The sequence below is a fragment of the Pleurodeles waltl genome, chromosome 7 (genome assembly GCF_031143425.1).
Source record: "Pleurodeles waltl isolate 20211129_DDA chromosome 7, aPleWal1.hap1.20221129, whole genome shotgun sequence".
Taxonomy (NCBI): Eukaryota; Metazoa; Chordata; class Amphibia; order Caudata; family Salamandridae; genus Pleurodeles; species Pleurodeles waltl.
Genome location: NC_090446.1, coordinates 57,946,940 through 57,953,847, shown reverse-complemented (window position 1 = coordinate 57,953,847; position 6,908 = coordinate 57,946,940).

Here is a 6,908-nt window from a genome sequence, read left to right as displayed (position 1 = left end):
AAGAGATCGGAAATCCGAAACGTGGTATTAACTCTCTAAGCAACAGCTTTCCTACTGTCAGACTGTAATTTAATTGTGTGGGTTATGCTTCAATCCAATCACTAAGGACACACATAGTCACCAACACGTACTTCAGACCACCACATGCAGGCATCTCAATGAAATCCAATTGCATTCTGCTGAATGGACCTTCTGCTCTTCCAATGTGGCTCAAATTTACCACTGTCCCTTTCCCCACGTTTAGTTGCTGACAAATTACACATCAATGACATACTGCCTCTGCTGCGTGCCTGAATTTAGGATTGAACCACTCAATTTTGAACAATCTAACCATGGCATCCCTTCCAATATGTGCTTTCCCCTGATAATAGCGGGCCATCTGAGACAATAAACTATTAGGCAACACCATCTGACCCTCCTCAGAAATCCAAATTTCATCAGGCCTTTGAACACATTTTAGTTTTACTCAAAGTCGTTTCTCCTCCTTATCTGCATTTTCCTGCAATGTTTTCAACTCTTCCAAAGTATAGATTACTTTTAATGTAAAATTTGTGCAAATATTTTCTTCCTCAGGCACCAATTCCCACTTGTCTTTAAACAATGTACAGTTCAATGCGCAAAACCTTGCGACTTGATCCCCATATCCATTTCCCAATGAGATATAATTGTGCGTCTTTTGATGTGTACTGCACTTTACCACTGCAATTTCTTCAGGTAACTGTATTGCGTACAACAACTCTTTTATTTTATTGCCATTTCTCACTGGTGTTCCAGTAGAAGTCAGGAAACCTCTTTGTGATCACAACTGACCAAAAGGATGAACAATTCCAAATCCATATTGACTATCTGTATAAATTTGTGACTCTTAGCCTCGCAGAAACATGGCATGCTCTAGTAAGTGCTACCAATTCTGCCACTTGTGCAGAATATACAACTTGAAGCCAAGAAGCTTCTAATGTGCCTGTAATTGTGCATACTGCATATCCTGCTCTCAATGTGCCTTTTCCATCTCTGAGACATAAACCATCAACAAAGACAATTTGGTAATTTTCTTCCAAACGCTCTCCTCTAATATCAGGTCTTGGTTTTGTACACAGCTCAGTTACCTCAAGACAATCATGCTCAGTTTCAGCAGCATCACTTGGAAGCAATGTTGCTGGATTTAGCACTGTACATCTTTTCAATTTTACATTCGGAGCACCCAATATGCTCGTCTCATACCTTGTCAGTCTTGCACCCGTCAAGTATTGGGTTTTTGTCCTCGTCAGTAAAATTTCAACAGAGTGTCCCATGACTACCCCCTCACATTGAGAAAGACTTTACCAACAGCGGCTACTACACACAGACAACCTGGTAAAGCTGCTTCGACCGGGTCCAAGGTAGCTGAAAAATAGGCTACTGGGCGATAAGCACCTTCATGGACCTGTGTCAAAACAGACAAAGAACAAGCATCACGTTCATGGCAAAACAATGTGAATGGCTTCGTGTAATCAGGCATTCCCAACGTTGGAGCTCTGCACAAACTCTCTCTCAATTCAGTGAATGCCTTCATCTGAGCTTCATCTAAGGTAATGGGATCTGTAACTTCCTTTTGAGTTAACTGCTGTAGGGGTTTCACAATCTCAGCAAAGTTTGAATTCCACTGTCTACAATACCCTACCATTCCCAGAAATATTCTGTCATCCCTCTGTGAAGTTGGAGGTCTTCTCTGCAATGTCATGGTAATTCTCTCCCTGGAGATTCTCCTTGACCCTTTCTCAATCTGATGTCCCAGATATTTCACTGATTTCTGACAATATTGCAGCTTTACAGATGACACGTTATGTCTAAAATTTCCCAAATGATTCAACAGGGCAATCGAGTCGTACTTACACTCGCCCCTTGTTCTGGATGCAATCAGCAAATCATCAATGTATTGCACTAGAGTCGATTGGTATGGTAATTCATACGACTCCAGATTCTTTTTCAAAATCTGATTAAACAGTAATGGTGACTCCGTATACCCTTGTGGAAGCCTGCACAAGCTGTAGACTCTGTCTAGGAATTTGAAACCAAAAAGAAACTGATTATCCTCATGAAGAGACACAGAAAAGAAAGCTTGTGACAAGTCAACCACTTTGAATCACTCTGCATCGCAAAGAATCTGAAACAGTATCACTGCTGGATTTGGCACCACTGGACAACATTTGACCACCAGATTGTTCACTTTTCGCAAGTCTTGCACAATGCGCACTTTCCCACACAGCTTCTTTAAGCCCATTATTGGTGAATTACATGGACTGCTCAACACTTCCTTCAAAACCCCTTGTTTTAGAAAATCTCCAATTATTTGCACCACCTTCATCAGAACATCCTGTGCCATGTTATACTGTGGAAGTTGCGGAAATACTGCATTTGGCTTCAAAGTGATCTTAATCAGTTCCACTCCTTTAATCAAACCCACTTCTTTACCTGTCAGGTCCCAGACATCTTCCTTCACTGTTCCCTGTAAATCTGCATGCAGTTCTCTCACAGTAAGCATTGGGAAGAACTCAATCAATGGGTATTCCTCATTGGCATTGTTGATCACCGTCTCAGCCACCTGTTCTTCTTCATCATCGCTATTAGTTTGTACTTCTATTCCAGTGTCTGAACAATTAATGGAGCATTTTGTCTTACACAGTTAGGCCCTCTTTCTGACTTTGGCTGGCGGCGTTTGCCGCCAGCCAAACGGGAACCGCCACTTGGCCGCTCCGCGGTCAAAAGATCGCAGAGGCCATTCTGGCTTTCCCGCTGGGAGAGGAGCGCCCGCCGGCCCAGCGGGAAAGGCCCTGCAACAATGAAGCCGGCTCCGAATGGAGCCGGCGGAGTTGCAGCGGTGCGACGGGTGCAGTTGCACCCGTCGCGATTTTCACTGTCTGCAATGCAGACAGTGAAAATCTTTCTGGGGCCCTGTTAGGGGGCCCCTGCACTACCCATGCCAGTGGCATGGGCAGTGCAGGGGCCCCTCAGGGGCCCCATGACACCCGTTCCCGCCATCCTGGTTCTGGCGGTGAAAACCGCCAGAAACAGGCTGGCTGGAAAGGGGTCGGAATCCCCATGTAGGATTCTCCCAGCCGGGGGTAATCCGGCGGGAAACCGCCGGACCCGGCTGGGCGACCGCGGCTTTACAGCCGCGGTCGGAATGCCCATTGAAGCACCGCCAGCCTGTTGGCGGTGCTTCAGGCGACAGAATGAGGCCCTAAGTCTCTTCCCAGTAGGGATACTGGACTCGAGTCACATACTACAAACCTATGCAGTCCCTGGTAATTACCAATCTCAACCTGCACTGGATCTGTGATTGGATTTGTCAACTGTCTGTTTTCCACTCACACAACTTGAACTGTTCTGCCTGAAAGAGGTAAATTCGTGATTTCCACACTTCTTACTGTAGAGTGTGTAGCTCCTGTGTCCACCAAAAATGATACCTTATAACCCATCACCTTTCCCTTCACAAAAGGTCCTCTCTGATCTACCTGTAGGAACGCTGCAAGCATATACGGTCCTTCATTCGAACTGTCACTCATCCATTCTTCATTTATTTCATCCTCACTATAAAATGGGAATTGGTGCACTGTGTCACTACTTCTGTCTTGTCTCTGACCTGTGACCTGCTGAGTAAGCATCATCTGTTGCTATTCCATCGGGCTTGAGGTATCTGCATTTGCTGTCTAGGTACCATGGGAACCTGCTGCTGTATTGGTCGCAACTGTGTTAGTTGTGCACGCAGTACTTGCACCTGCTGTATAGGCTGGAAATTCTGCACTCTGTTATGAACATTGGGAATAAATCCTTTCATTCTTGGGACTTTCACAGTTTGAAATGTACTGACATCACCACATTGCTGAACGACACCATCCTGCACCATCAACGGAAACTCCCGCTTCCGGTGTCCCACGTTTCCACACAAATGACACAGTAACCTCTTTTTCATCCCCTGCATGTCATTCTGAAATACCACAGTTCCCAAATCCAGACTACGCGTCATGTCCATTCCACGACCTCTACCTCTCATTTGAGGCTAGAACATAATAGTTCTCTGCTGCGGCGGCATCGGTGGTACTAAAGCTCCTTGCACTCCTGTCTGAGCTGCCTTTATCTGCATCACCATTGCTTTTTCCTTCAGCGTTTTCTGCTTCAATTCAGTCTCATCACTACAGTATTTTGCATATTGCAACACCTCATCAATTGGCTTCGCTTGCCAACAAATCAAATGACTCTTAATCATCTGTCCTACTTCTGGTCTCAACCCTTTAACGAACTTGAACACAAAATGCAGCATGTCTTTCGGCTCAATTGCTTCCTTACCACTGTACTCTTTAAATGCTTTCAGCAATCTCTCATAGTAGGTATGTATCGCCTCTTTAGTTTCTTGAACTGTTCTGTCAATTCTCTGCCAATCAATATTTTTGGGAGAAATTCTTGTCTTCAGGAGCTCAATCACCTTATAGTAATGTTTCATCACCTCAGGTGATGGTGCACCCGTAACTCTCCCTTTCCGGTTCACTTGTTGGCCAATCCACTGCTCTCTTCGACCCACAAATCAGCTGGAACCACTATCTCCAATAACGTATTTAAGTCTTCCCACAGACATTTAGAAAGTTTCACAAATCTGTCTGTCTGCTGATATCACTCAACCGGTTTCTCTCTCCTTTTTGGTAAATCATTGGTAAATGACAATATATCACTTCTGTGCCATGGGACATGAACTAACTGTCCTCCTCGAATTTCTCTCATCGGAAGCATCTTCACTGATTCCCTTTCGTTGTGAACATCTTCAGACCCCTCTTGTGAATATTGTTTTCGCTTATCCTTCTTTGCCCATCTACCTTCTCACTTTTCCAATGCTCCCCAGATCTGAGCACTCTGCAACTATTCTTTTAAGTGAGCCTTCATTCCTGCCAATCTCATATGCTCAAAATCCTTTGCCTCAGAGTCTAACCTGTAACTTCGTTTCAAATGCTTTGTTTTCTCAATCTCTATGTCATATTTTTCTGCCAGCTCTGATAATTTCTAGTGTATTTTACTCACTTCCCTTGTGATCCTTGGGCACAAATACCTCAGCTCTTCTTCTGTGTAGGATTCTAACCTATTCACTCCCATCGTTCCCTCAACTAGCTCTGTTGCGTCTGTGGCTAACCCCACACGATTTATCTGCTCTTTACCTTTGGATGTATTCTGAGGTGTATTTAGACTGTCCAACCATTCACTCAATTGTCACAAGACTTTGTGACATTTCACTCTGATCTCCTGCACCACTGGACCAACAGTAATCAGTAGCGATATCGCATCTGGAGCTGCCATGACACTTGAACCTTGTGGAAAAGTTACCCCTATAGCCTGGTCCATTACCTGTGTCACATCTGACTGTGTTCCTGTTATTGGTGTAAACTTCGGCAAACCCTGTGGCTGTGTCAGTGGCAATAACATTGGAGTCGGCTCGGTCTGAACTAGCATTGGCCTCTGGAGCACTTGCTCCGACGACACCACTAAGTTCGAAATCGTCTCAAAGACTGGCACATCTGGATGAATTCTCTGTATCGATGGTGGATGCATCTGCACTTGGACAACAGCAGTAGTCTCTGTATTAGGTGTACTCTGTACTACCTCAGGTAACTGTCCACTATCTGTCTGCAGTGCTCCCACTGTCACTGATGCTTGCTCTGGAGCAGTTGTAGCGGCACTAGTACTTGGACCCCCTGGATGAGTCCCATAGGGTGGAAGTCGATCCCTCAACAACTGTGTAATAAGGTCCTAAACATCTGAGTCCTCATCGTCTACATAAGGCTTCTTCTTTTACTTTGTCCCTGCACTGTCATTCCCCTTAGCAGTATCTTCTTTCTCTGACTCGTCTTCCTCTGCGATTGCAGGAAACAACTTAATTCCCTTTAGTGTCTCTGTTCTCCACCTTTTCTGTTCCCAATCCCACCTAGATTCTGCTAAGGATTTCTCCACTCTTTTTTCTTCTCTTAAATTTCATCTCTTGTTGCCTTCTGGCCACTAGCTCCCAAACCGCTAAAGCCTCAGACTGTGCTGGTCTCGGTAATGGCTTTGTCTCATATAGTGTCATTCATAATTCATCCAAAATTCTCAAATTAAATGTTCCATGCTCTGGAAATGCTAAAGCTCCTAACTTCTTTGTCACCTTGCACCACTGCTTTAACCAAAGACATGGTGCGACACCTCACTCCTCCATCACAATATAAGCCGGAGAATTTTCCGGTGGGGTTGGCTCTTCCACTGACGCCTTAATGTAAGAATCACCCTTCTTAGCACTTCTGAACGCCTTGAAAAACTTCATTTTATCTACTGTCTTTATTTCGATTCAATAAGCAAATTACTTTTACTCCCAAGATTCCCTTCACCCGCTTACTCAACCAATTGCCTCTTACGGACGGCTGCCAATCCACTCGCCACTCTTCTTACTGACCAACCTATTCCAGCGCGGCACACTCTTACGTCACACTCACACACTGCGGCTGACAAAGTCTTGCGGCTTGTCCTCCTAAACTTCAACTCACATCACTAATTCAAATTATTGCGAGCACTTTAACCAAATACCAATAACTAAAACAGACCTGCTGGTTTACTACAGGAAGGGACACAATTGCTTCAGAGACCTTATGGATTTTCACTAATTGCCCTTTCGCTCATACAGCTATTCCTCTTTCTCAGTCTCCCACATTCGCAAGCAAAATTCGACCCGCGAATTTCACTCTCAACTGATCAATGGGTCTGTCCTGGTGCTTATAGGACTTGCCAAATCTCAGTCGAAAATTTCTCTTGCTCATTTAACTTATACACCTGACTTGTTGACCACGACCGATCAACCTACTAAACCAGGCAGATTACAACATATAACCAAGTGTCTCCTATACTTGTCAATATAC